The 13282-nt window shown below is 46.2% G+C and overlaps 1 long non-coding RNA gene across 1 annotated transcript; it reads right to left on the bottom strand.

The window, feature by feature from the left end:
* Positions 1-3499: 3499 nt before the first annotated feature.
* On the bottom strand, positions 3500-6988 carry LOC144615017 (uncharacterized). The gene is made up of 3 exons (XR_013553338.2): positions 6013-6988; positions 5624-5734; positions 3500-4333 (listed from the first exon to the last, which is right to left on the bottom strand). It is a non-coding gene; the product is annotated as an uncharacterized LOC144615017 (long non-coding RNA).
* Positions 6989-13282: the final 6294 nt, after the last annotated feature.

Below are 13282 nucleotides of genomic sequence, written 5' to 3'. Positions count from 1 at the left end.
AGTCCCATTACTCAAACCAGTGCCTCACACAGACTATGCAGTCAGTAAATGGGGAGTTAATTTGTTAAGCCGATTCCATCACCTTTGGACGTTACTTTCCCAAATCTACAAGATTTTCCCTGAGGACTTGCCTCAGGGAAACACCTCAGGAGACAGAGAAGTGATTTTCGGTTTCACTAATCTGGACATCGCTGGTGACCCTAACAAAAGCCATATGGAAGCGAGATTTGAAGGAACCGGAAGGTGGAAAAAGTAACAAGACTGCTACAGACAGCCGTTGTAGAAATTTGATTACGAAGGGAAGCAAATAATAGGCCAATAGCTGAGGTATACAAGGTACGTGGGTGGTTTCTGTTTCTGGTTTGTCTAGCTGTTCGTACTAGTGTTGAGGTTCAGAGGACGTTGCATATCTGAGGGCAGAAAGGAATGGGTAGAGGGGACCAGGGGAAAGAGGAGGGCAATAGCTGATAGCCTAAGGTTCGGAAGAGAGCACTTAAGTGACTGCCTCTCTTCATAATCAGATTTCTCGACTGAACTGTCTTACAGCCACTCTGTTGCTTTCTCCACCTTCTGGCTCCTTCTTTTTCCACTTCAGTATGGCTTCCATCGGGGTCGCCAGTAAGCGCCACGTCTCTGCAACCATAAATCACTTCTCAGTACTTTCAGTCCAGGGCAGGATGGAAAATAAGTCTCTGTTAAAGGGGAAATGGCCACTCAGTTCTATCGAGAGGAGGGGAAAACCAGGGCCGATGCAGGTGGTGGTGTCGATTTGATGGCACGAAGTCGAAAAAGGTCTTGTCTGGTATTTCTATTTCTTTGTGAAATATGAAGCAAAGTCAGTTAGGGAGAGGTGGGGCATATTTGAGATTGAAGGAGATGGAACATTTGTGAAAAGGGTTTTGAGAGAAGCATAGAGAGATTGCCAGGAAAAGGGAGCACCCCTGTGGTTGGTGATCAAAGGCATATAGCGATCACCATCTGCCTAGCTGGGGAGCTTCCCAATGGTGGCACTCAGCAGGCCGGAGAATGGGTATGGTTGAGTTCATTCAGAGCTGAATTCACCATGGGGCGCCTGGGTGGCTCAGTCGGTTAAGTGTCAGACTTCGGCTCAGGTCATGATCTCGTGGTTTGTGGATCTGAGCCCCGCGTCGGGCTCTGTGCTGACAGCTCGGAGCCTGGAGCCTGCTTCGGATTCTGTGTCTCCCTCTCGCTCTGCCTCTTCCCTGCTTGCACTCTGTCTCTGTCTCTCTCTCTCAAAAATAAATAAAACATTAAAAATACATTAAAAGAAAAAAAAAGAATTGAATTCACTAGGGGTGCCTGAGTGGCTCAGTTGATTAGCTGTCCAGCTCTTGATTTCAGCTGAGGTCATAATGTCACGGGTTCATGGGTTCGAGCCCTGTGTCCAGCTCCTCGCTGGGAGGGTGGAGCCTGCTTGGGATTCCCTCTCTCTCTCTCTCTCTCTCTCTGCCCCTCCTCTGCTTGCTCTCTCTCTCTCTCTCTCAAAGTAAATAAGTAAACTAGAAAAACGAAAAACAAACAAGGAATTGAATTTGCCGGGCATATGTAGCAAAGGGAGGGCAAGAGAGCTTACCAGAAACGTGGTTGTGTCATGGGGGCCAGAATCCAACTTGGATCTTGGGAACATTAATAGAGCAGAGAGGCCCGCTAACGGAGAGAAAGTGGGAGGTGTGCACGCCACCCACAGCCAGAGGGACACTTGCGCCGAGGACCTTTGTGCAAGAAGCTGCAGTGACAAGTTTGTGACCAGCAAGGAGGATGTCTGATTCATGATTTTCGAGGTGGAACGGTTTCAAAAGATAACGAGGTTCAGACTTCACATTCTGCACCGTGAGAACGGGAAGCCGTGGCCCAGCAGAGAATAAGGTCATTGGGTCAAGGAGGTCAGAGGGTTGGATGCGTCCAGAAGGAAGGCAGACATCAGGATGGAGAGCAAGAACCAGATTCAAGTGTTTCACGAACAGCGGTGCACGTCTGAGGCAAGCAGAGCTCTCTGACTTGCTAGCGTGGAAAACCCAGTTGTTTGGTGAGTGAGAGGAGGGGCAGGCTGATTTCGAAATGCCTTGGTCATCAATTGCCCGTTTAGGGTGTGTGTACTTTTATTTTAATTAATTAATTAATAATTAACTTGTCGACTTTTTTGAGAGAGAGAGTGCAGTAGAAGGGGAGACAGCCTCCCCTCGAGAGGGAGATTATCTTAAGCAGGATCCACACTCGGCACGGAGCCCAGCACGGGGCTCGATCTCACGACCCTGAGATCAGGACCTGAGCTGAAATCGAGAGTCGGATGCTTAACTGACTGAGCCGCCCAAGTGCTCCTAGGGTATGTTTACTTTTCAAATGAGCCACTAAGAATTTATTATTCATCGGTGCCCTGAAAAAACTTAAAAGAAATAGATCTTGAGGGGCGCCTGGGTGGCTCAGTCGGTTAAGCGTCCGACTTTGGCTCAGGTCACGACCTCGCGGTTCATGAGTTCGAGCCCCGCGTCGGGCTCTGTGCTGACACCTCGGAGCCTGGAGCCTGCTTCGGATTCTGTGTCCCTGTCTCTCTCTGCTCCTCCCCCGCTCCCACTCTGTCTGTCTCTCTCTCTAAAACATGAATAAACATTTAAAAAAATAAAAAAGATGTCTTTAGAAAGACATCAGAGAAGCTGGTAGCAGTTTGGGTAAAAACAAACTGCACGTGCTTCACAATCTCACCAGGACCCCGCTTGGTCCCCGACCTCGTATGAAGACTGAACCCCCCACAGGGATCTACGGCCTGAACGTTTTCACTTACGTTTGTCTTGCTCAAGCCCTGAAGCAAATGTGGGGTCCTCTGTCCTAGGTGTCCCGGATTCCACAAATCGGTTCAGAGAGAGTTGCCCCGGGTTTTGTGCAGCTGGCAGCCGGCGAGGCAGCTTCCGTTGTGGAGTTTACCTCCTCTGACAAGGTGACCGAAATCGTGTTCTTAAAGTCTTGAAGCAACCTCTTGTCACGGGAAACAGAAGGAGACCCCCTGGTCCTCCTGAGCCCTCTTTCTCCTCCAAGAATCTCCATCTTGCTGTGTCCCCTAAGAAAAGCTGGCACAATGGGGCGCCTGGGTGGCTCAGTCGGTTGGGCGTCCGACTTCAGCCAGGTCACGATCTCGCGGTCCGTGAGTTCGAGCCCCGCGTCAGGCTCTGGGCTGACGGCTCGGAGCCTGGAGCCTGTTTCCGATTCTGTGTCTCCCTCTCTCTCTGCCCCTCCCCCGCTCATGCTCTGTCTCTCTCTGTCCCAAAAATAAATAAAAAACGTTGAAAAAAAAAATTTTTTTTAAAAAAAGAAAAGCTGGCACCTCCTGAGGACTGGGGACACTCCAGACACCATTCTGAGTGCTTTACACGCCTTATTTTCTTTAAGCCACATAACAACGCAACACCCTATGAGGTTCTACTATCATCATGCTCGCTTTTATTTTTTATTTTTTTATTTTATTTATTTATTTTTTTTCATGCTCGCTTTTAGATGAAGGGTCTGAGGCACAGAGAGTTCAGTAACTTTCCCGGGGCCACGGGGCTAGCAAGAGCTCGAGGCGGCCTTTGTCATCAAAGACTGCGCTCCCTCCCTCCGCAGGTCCGTGGCTTGGCCGTCCTCCTTGGGGGGACCCAGGCCCGCCCTCCCACCACTCCTCGCCCCAGCCGCTCTCCACTGGACTGTCCACCTCCTCAAACATTGCTGCCTGACTCTCCTGGTGACCAGTGCCCTGGTTCAGCCTCTGGCCAGTGTCACTGAGTCTCCAGTTTGACCTCTTCTCCAAAAATCTCAGGCTCGTGTAAGAGGTTTTAACTTCCTCAGCACACGTGTGAGGCTGAGCTCTCTTCGTGTATCCGGCACCCCTTATCTCTCCCCGCCCCCTCCCTACACCCTGTACTTCATGCCGAATTATTTTCTACCGCCCCCAAGACAGCAAGGACCCTGTGCCCTCCAAGCCTTGGCCTCGGTCCTCTCTATCTTGAGCACCTCCTCCACCTTCCCGACCACGCCACCCTCCTCCTCGTTGTGCCAAATCCCCTTCATCTTTCAAGACTCAGTTCCCAGACCCCTCTGGGAAGCACTCCCCCTCCAAAGGACCCCACAGTCCCCAGCACACTGAAGGGTAACTGCCTGTCTGTCTCCCCGACTGTCAGCCCTGAGACCAAGGCCACAGCCCGATCACCTCCGTGTTCCTGGTGCTGGCGGAAGCCTGTGCACATGGGATCCAGCTGCTCAGTAACTGCTGTCCGAATAAATAGTGAAAATGGAAGCAACAGGACGACCAGATGACCCCTCAAAATGTCCCTTTGTCCTGTGTCTGGAGGATAAAGGAAGAACTCACTGGCGTCCAATATGGAGGTGCCCACCGCGTCTACGGACTGTTTGCCCGAGTTCTAGACCCAGTAACTATATATGGCTCCCCACTGAAACTCTGGCTGTATAAGAGCTGGTTATTTGTCTTGTTTGCAGCCATATTTCCAGGTAAGGAACTTGGTACTCAATATATGCTTGTTTCATAAAGCAAATATATCAAAGATCTCTAACCCTTACGACAACTCTACAAGGTCAATATCATTCTCCCCATCGGATGGTCAGAAAACCCTGAATTTCAGAGATCTGGGTAATGCATCCAAGGCCGTAAGAGAGTTGGTAGCAATGCCGGGATTCCTCTCCTGGCTTCCACATTTTAGGCTTTTTCTACTATCCTGAGTTGTCTCTCAAAACCTTCTTAGCCGCTAGACTCGGTCACTCAAATTAAAGGGAGATGAATAAAATCACAGAAAATACAGAGCGAGTGGGGCAGAATTTTCCTGCTTAAAATTAGAAAACTCAAGGGCGCCTGGGTGGCTCAGTCGGTTAAGCCTCCGACTTCGGCTCAGGTCATGATCTCACGGTTCGTGGGTTCAAGCCCCGCGTCGGGCTCTGGGCTGATGGCTCAGAGCCTGGAGCCTGCTTGGGCTTCTGTGTCTCCTCTCTGTGCCCCTCCCCTGCTCGTGTTCTGTCTCCGTCTCTCAAAACTAAATAAACATTAAAAATTTGTTTTAAAAAATTAGAAAACCCAGCACTTTATAAAACTAGATTTGTAGAAGCCAAAACACGGAGTCATATAAATTCCAAAGAAAAGTTGCCGGTGGGCTTAGCACTTGGGAAAGAGTACACTTTGGGAGCACAGACACATGAGAGATGTCTGGCCCGGCTGGACCAGGTCCATGGGGGACTCGCCCCGTGTGTGAAGAGCAGGACAGAAAAAAACTGCTCTCTCCCCCCGCACACCGTGTCTTGAACGACTGACCGTGTCTTGAACGACTGAACTGCTTCTTGCAACTGTCTCGGCCAGCATCAGAAAGCACGAGAATTACGGCACTTTGTGTCCCGTGGTCTAATGAAGCTTAGAGGTTGTAGAAAGTTTTTTCTGTTACATTGTATCACTTTAGGATAGGGCAACTCCCAAAAAGATTTCCTGTATGATGAAATACATCTTTTTCTCTCCTCTATACTTGAAAAAGTTGCAATTTCTTAGCAAAAATTACTCAGCCAGTGCTTACCATAACCCCTGAAGACAATACGTATTTTTAGTTTTGTCTTAGCAGCAAGGAAATGCACTCACCGATGGAGAATGATTTCACGAAGGCCATCCAGTGAGTCAGGCACAAGACCGAGCTGGACGGATTAGGCATCTGGGTCTCTGTTATTAAACTCCAAGGTCCTACAAAACAATCTGAGACAAAGAAAAGCACTCTTATGATAGCTTCTGCAAATAATTTCACTGCCAAGTTTTGTTGAATGTTGATGTCTGTTAACCAGCCATAGGACTGTGGCACTCTTCCCAGGGGGAAAGCTCTACTCATTCTCTTGTAAGGATGTCATAATAGGCAGAAAGCACTGAGCACCACACGCAGGATATGGTAGCTGGTCAATAAAAAATGTCGATCTTCCGCTGCCCTGCCCACCACCAGTCTCGCTGCTGTGAAATCTCCTCAAGGAGACCCGACTCACCTGTATTACGTTTCCTCCCAGTCTTTCTTCATTATCGACCTGACATTTTTCTGAGCTCAGCTTCTGTGGAGAAATGGAATGCCCCATCCATCTGGGCTGGTGCTGTATCCGTATCCGGTGCTCTGGCTTGTGTAGACACCTGAGTTTTTCTCCTTCCTCTCTACAGGTGTAGGAATCTAGCTCTGCCTAGGCGTTCAGGAAAAAAAACCAAAAAAACAAAAAAACAAAAAACTACCTCCTTTTATCACCAGAGTGATGTGGAAAGTCCTGTGATTTGAGGGGGCCAAATTTCTCAAGCTCTGCCAGAACCTTGCTGGAAAGGTTGCCCAGGATCAAATATGTCACAGACGGTCTTGCAGTGGCTCTGAGCCTTTTCATTTCTTTTTTTAAACCCTGTTTTAATGGCACACACATCTCTGGAGGCCTGAGCCTCACAAGCAATGCTGTGTCAGTGGCAACACGTTAAGACATTTCCATTTCGGTCAGAAAGCTCTTTCTCAAGTTATTCTATGGCTCGTTTCCCCTTTTATTTATTAATGAAATAAATAATATTATTCATTAAGTATTTACTATTGACGTGTTATAGTAGCTTCAGATGTACAACATAGTGAGTTGACAATTCTATACATTATTGCTCTGTGTTCATCGTGATAAAGTAGCGACCATTGGTCACCAGACATCATTATGACAACTATATTCCCCGGGCTGTACTTTTCATGTCCGTGATTTATTTAATTACTGGAAGTCTGTATCTCTTAATTCCCTTTACCTATGTTGCCCATCCCTTCACCCACCTCCCTCCTGGTGAGCTATGCCCATTTCTTTAAAATGTAGTTCTTTTGGGGCACCTGGGCGGCTCAGTCGGTTAAGCTTCGGACTTCGGCTCAGGTCATGATCTCCTGCTTCATCGGTTTGAGCCCCATGCCGGGCTCTGTGCTGACACCTTGGAGCCTGGAGCCTGCTTCGGATTCTGTGTCTCCCTACCTTGCTGCCCTCCCCGCCCCCTTACACTCTGTCTCTCTCTCTCTCTCTCAAAAATAAATAAGCATTAAAAGAATTTTTTAATAAACAAATGTTTTTAAATAAAATAAAATGTAGTTCTTTTATTTTATGCTGTGTTATTTAGAGATAGGAATGTATCTGTGCTTTATTTTCAAGTTCAGTAGTTATGTTGCTTGTAAAAGAAGATTTACATAATCGCTGGAAGAAGAAACTCTAGTTATTCAGTGCAGAATCCCTGGATTTTAATATACCCTTATTATGATATTTTTCTCCTTTCAGTTCGTCAGATAAGGGGTGATTAGATTCTGACTTCTGAACAGGAGAGTGAAGAAGGTCTACGGTACTTTAAGAAATGGACGTATTTCTTACTTCTAAAACCAAACTCTAGTGTTTGAAGTATGGTAATTACGGCTATGAAGTATGGTAATTACTTTTAGAGCCAAACAGAATTAGGAGTTTACATGACAGGCCCAATGTTAGAGAATATTCTCCTAAAACAGATCCACGTGTGCCACTAACATTACCAGCGGAGGCTTCCTGAACAGGCGAGCCAGCCAGACCCCGGTCTAAGTAAGCGCTCCCAGGGGCCAACGCCTGGCAGCCTCCCAGCCACCTTCCGGTGGGCACCAAGCACTGAACTGCTCCCCCGCTGGGTTGGCAACACCGGGCTCCAGACGCAGGGGTGCGGCAGCCAGCCAGGTGGGACCCAGCACCCAGCCTGCCTCCGGACCACAGCCTTTTCCCCAACAGTCCCTGGCTTTGCTCGGGCTTGTGCAAACCCTAGCTGCCCAAGAGGGATGGGAAGGGCAGGAAGCTCCTTGCCCACGGCTCGCCTTGACCACACTGGGTCCTCATTCTCCTGCCTCTTGGACGCGAGTGTTCAGTGTCGGCCTTCTTCACTGACCTCACCTCTGCTGACTCCTCAAACATTCCTTGTTCCTGAGAGTGCAGTCCTGGGCCAGCTCCCCACGCGGTGGCCTTTCTCTGAGCGATCTCATTCCCCACCAGAGTTTCCCTTCCTGCGCATAGCTCATGCATCACCGGTTTTGTTTGCTCTCTCAGAGCCCTCCTAGTGGCTCTTGACCATCTGTCCTAGAGCCGGACACACTACAGACACAGCAAACCCAACACATCCAAACCAGAACCTACATCCCCCCTGCCAGACCTGCTTCTTCCCAGGTTGGGGGATAGCACCTCACCCACCCCTCGGAAGGGCAGCTGGGGCCAGGGGCCGTGCATTGTCCCTGCGGCTGCCCCGCAAGGGCCAAGCGTTCAGCTTTGCCCAACAGGCCATCAGGATTGATAGCCTGAGAACTACCCGATTTTTGACACACTTCCTTTCTGCTGCATGCACCTCCCGATTTTCCCTCCTCGTCACGGCAGGATATTCTTCCTAAGAGTCCTCTTGATCACGTTCTGTCTGCTTAATGCATTTCAAGGACCTCGGATAGCCTTAGATGAAGTCCAGCTGCTGGTTCCAGTAGATAATTTCCATGATCATCCTTCTCCTGTCCTTAGATGTTTCCACTTAGCCACATCCTGTCCTCACCTCCCATCCTCCTGGACAATCCGCATTCCCTCAACTTGCTCTGCTCCCTCTTCCCTCGGAGACTCTCGCATGCTGTTCCCTTGGCCCAGAACATGTTTCTCCACTCCAGTTGGGCATGTCGTCTTCCAGCAGAGTTTCTGTAACCCCCACTTCCCAAACTCAAGCCTGGGTGAGGTGCCTTTCTGGAACCCATCACTCTGGGCTTACCTAGGTCATAACTACGATCACACTGCATGTAATCGCCTGGGTTGTCATTCTCCTCCATTCGACTATGGTGAAAATTGGATCTGATGCCTAATCTGCTCGGTTCCTATTTTTGTTCTCGCCTCCCGTACCTGCCTCTCACCGGAGCACTTGCCCATTTCCTGGAAGCTGGGTAAGTCTGGATCAATTTCATTGCTCTCGTATCTGAGAAAACAAGAGCTACGCCTACCCATCCCAAGGCAGCTACAAAATGAACGGTAAAGTAGGTGCCGATAAAACTGTGTAAACGCAGCTCACTGCTGTTTCCACCGGCTTGACTTTAGCTTCCTGCACAGGAACAAAATGAAGTGAGTTCATTTGTTTACAGAGTACTCTCAAATAGCATAAGGTGGCGATAAAAAGAATCTGTATTTAGCATTTTAAAAAATCTGACAAATAGAAAGGAGGGAACAAAAATCATCCCTAATTCTAATTAATTTTTTTAAATGTTTTGTGATCAGGCCACAACGAGTTTTCTAATAATATTCAAATTGTGGCTTTTCAAAGTTTCATTGTGTTTGTGAGAATAGTTATGAGGAGTCTGTTCGATATTTTAGCCTGTTCATCTGACTTGATATCTTTTCTGTTGACTCACGATCCAAAGTTAAAGGAAAGGTAGATTTGGGGGACTTCCCTTGGTTCTGTGGATAGCTTCTTATATGACAAGAGGAAGGGGGCACCTGGGTGGCTCAGTCGGTTGAGCATCTGACTCTTGATCTCAGCTCAGGGTAGGATCTCATGGTTCTTGGGTTCCAGCCGCACTCGGGATTCTCGCTGACAATGCGGAGCCTGCTCGGGATTCTCCCCCCCTCTCTGCCCCTATCCCACTCACTTTCTATCTCTCTCTCAAAATAAATAAACTTAAAAAAAATTTTTTTATATTAAATAAATAAACAAACAAACCAACAAGAGGAAAGATGCTCACTTTTTGGATGTAAGGACACCATCAGAGAGTAACTTACTTACAGACATTTGGGGAATTAACAAAGGGAAACTTTGGACTTCACCTACTGTTGACTTCCATGTTTCAAGATTTTTTTGCAACCTAGACTAAAAGAATGTATAGTAAATCCCCACAACTCAGAGAATGGCGTTCAAATAAAGGTCACACATATTAGGGATACGGGAAGTATGTTTTTATCTATTGTTACTTACTCTAGCTTCAAAAAGAAAAAAAAAAACTTGGCTTGTTTCTTTGTAAATATTCATGTATATTTTATACCTTTTATCTAATTAAACTATGTGGGTTTTTGTTTCTAGATCAGGAAGTGTAAAAGTGAAAGATTTGTAAGTAATTTCTTTCAGATAAAAAAGAGAATGAAGGGGCTCCTGGGTGGCTCAGTCGGTTGAGCGGCCAACTTAGGCTCAGGTCACGATCTCGCAGTTTGTGAGTTTGAGCCCCGCGTCAGGCTCTGTGCTGACAGCTCAGAGCCTGGAGCCTGCTTCAGATTCTGTGTCCCCCTCTCTCTCCACCCCACCCCTGCTTGGGCTCTGTCTCTCTCTGTCTTTAAAAAATGAATAAACATTAAAAAATTATAAAAAAAAATAAATAGAATGAAGTATGCATATTAACTCTTATGATGACAGTGTAATGATGCTTCTGTGTAATTAAGAGCTGCTTAAATACCTCATATGAGTGGAATCATACAGTGTATGCCCTTCTGTGACTGGCTTATTTTGCTTAGCAGAACATTCTTGAGGTTCATTCATGTTTCAGCATGACAGAATTTTTTTCCTTTTAAAGGCAGCATAATATTCCATTGTATGGCTATGCCACATTTTGGCGGGAAGTCACCAATGAGCAATTGGAAAAGGCTTCCTGAAGGAGATGCTGTCTAAACAGAGTCACAAAAGTGGGAGTTAGCAGAATAAGGGCAAACCCAAGGCACTTTTCCAGACAATCTGGGTGTGGAAGTATGAACATTTTCTAAGCCAAGAGTTTCCAAGCTTTTTCTTGGCAGGTAGGCTAAAGCCTCATGTCCAAAACAGACCAGATATACAGTTTCTCCTACTGGGGAGACGAGAGGCAGAAACCTTGGTCTTCTCTCTTCTGTCTCACTCTTGCCATTGACCATGGACGTGTTCGCCCTCACGATCACACAAGGGTAGCAGGTACCAAAAAAGAAGGGCCGCAGGGCCTCTGTGGTTCTGGCAATATCGTGTTTCTCCCTCAGCTCACCGGTTATGCAAGGGTTTCAATTTGATAAAATGCATCAAAGACATTATGCTAAATGACATAAGCCAGGCACAGAAAAACGCATGTTGTAGGGGTCCACTCAGATGACTTACGCCTACAGGAGTCAAATTCAGAGAGACAGAAGGTAGCCCGGTGGCCGTCCAGGCCTAGGGGGAGGGGAAATGGGAAGCCAGTGTCGAATGGGTGTGGGGTTTCATCTTGGGAAGTTGAAAAACTTCTGGAGGCCGAGAGTGATGGTGGTTGCCCAACAATGTGTAGACTGAAGTGCACCCCCAAAGACGGCTACAGTGGTCAATTTTGTTCCATGTATACTTTTACCACAATTTGATTGAGAGAGAAAACTGGGTCAAGCTAGATATTTACGATTTGTACACTTGGCTACATAGAAAAAAAATTTTTTTGTACGCCTCATCAAATCATAGCTTTCATTGTTACTCTCTGGAAACTTTTGAAGCATGGTGTTTTTCCACTAGTTGGACCAGCAAATATTCCCATTTCATGAAGGGCCAAAGGATAGTTCCTGCTTTTTCATATCCCCTCCCAAATCAAAAAACCTGAGATCTGACGACCTTGGTGACTCCCTTACTGCTATTTCCTGAACCTTGTCGGTGGCTACTTAAGCTTCTATTTACATTTCCCCTCTTCCAAAATGGTCTGTGCTGGCAGGCATGCCCTCCAGTAATAAGGAGACTCAGTGCTCACCCGGGTTTCCTCCCGGCGAGGGGACCCTGGGGTGAGACTGTCATCTAATGATATCCAGGGCCAAGCTTTCAAAGATTCCGTGATTATCAGGAAACCTTCTTCAGCTGAGTGATTTTTTTTCTTAACTTCCTTGTCAGCAGAAATAATCCTCCTAAAATAAATTGTTCACCTTGGGCATGGAAATCAAGGGGAAAATGTTAGAAGATATTTATTTAAGATACTACTGGCGATTTATCATTATAATTTACTTAAGAAAACATTCGTGAGCCACTTCTTGAAAAGAAAGATCACTTACTCTTAAACAATGTAAGTTTTGGTGATGGTTCATAATTGTGTAATCACTACCCTAAGTCATAGAGAATTATTTATTTAGATAAAACTTAGATTTGCTACAATCGTGCTCTGAAATGGCATTATCCAGGTTGATTTTAATTTGGGGGAGGGGGGACTCTGTGTGTGTGTGTGTGTGTGTGTGTGTGTGTGGTGTTCTGAATTCTCTTGGTTGATTTAAAAAAAAAAATGGGGAAAATTAATCCTAAATTGTTTGAAACCCTATTTACTTAAATGTTGATTTGGCCATTTATTTTTTTTTAATGTTTATTTTTTCAACGTTTTTTTTTTTTTTATTTTATTATTTTTTTGGGGACAGAGAGAGACAGAGCATGAACGGGGCAGGGGCAGAGAGAGGGAGACACAGAATCCGAAGCAGGCTCCAGGCTCCAAGCTGTCAGCACAGAGCCCGACGCAGGGCTTGAACTCCAGACCGGGAGATCATGACCTGAGCCGAAGTCGGACACTCAACCAACTGAGCCACCCAGGCGCCCCTTGACCTGGCCATTTCTTAATTGTATAAGTCAAAAAATAGCCAAGAAGTTAAAAATCCAGACTCTGTAGTGTGAATCCAGTAAAATAATATTTTTGTGGTTTTTATCTCAGACTTACTTTTTATTTTAAAAATTTTGCCATGTTGGTATAGTAGCATATGTGCTTTCTGATTTTTTAATATTAAGATAAATCCAGAGACTGTTTCTGCATCAATAGGTATGTCCTGAAACAGTAAAAACTATTCAGATTTACAAACCACCTACTAAAGCTAATGTGTAAGCTTACATGTAAAATTACTCTTCTTATTTTTAAGTTGACGGCCATGCATGGAGAAGACCTACATTGATGGTCCATCTAACTGAATGTATCAAAATGATCTCTAAAAAGTTTAAAGGTGTAGGGGCGCCTGGGGGGCTCGGTCAGCTAAGCATCTGACTCTTGATCGCAGCTCAGGCCTCGATCTCAGGCTCACGAGTTCAAGCCCTGCATTGGGCTCTGCGCTGGGCACGAAGCCTACTTAAAAATAAATAAATAAAACCCAAAATCCTAAAAAAGAGAAAAGCTTAAAGGTGTAGCCAAACAACATTTTGTATACATGAAGAATGAATTTATTTTCCTCTGACCTTATTGTATCACTATTAATAATACAAGCGTAGTCCTATCTAACAATTATTACGCATTTCCTGTTTTCCAGGCACCTTTCCTGCACTATATTATCTCACTGAATCTTCACATTAGCCCTGTTGAATAGT

This window comes from Panthera onca, chromosome F2 (genome assembly GCF_046562875.1).
Source record: "Panthera onca isolate mPanOnc1 chromosome F2, mPanOnc1 haplotype 2, whole genome shotgun sequence".
NCBI classification, from domain to species: domain Eukaryota; kingdom Metazoa; phylum Chordata; class Mammalia; order Carnivora; family Felidae; genus Panthera; species Panthera onca.
The sequence above is the reverse complement of the archived record's forward strand: the minus strand, read 5'-3'. Positions and strand labels throughout refer to the sequence as shown.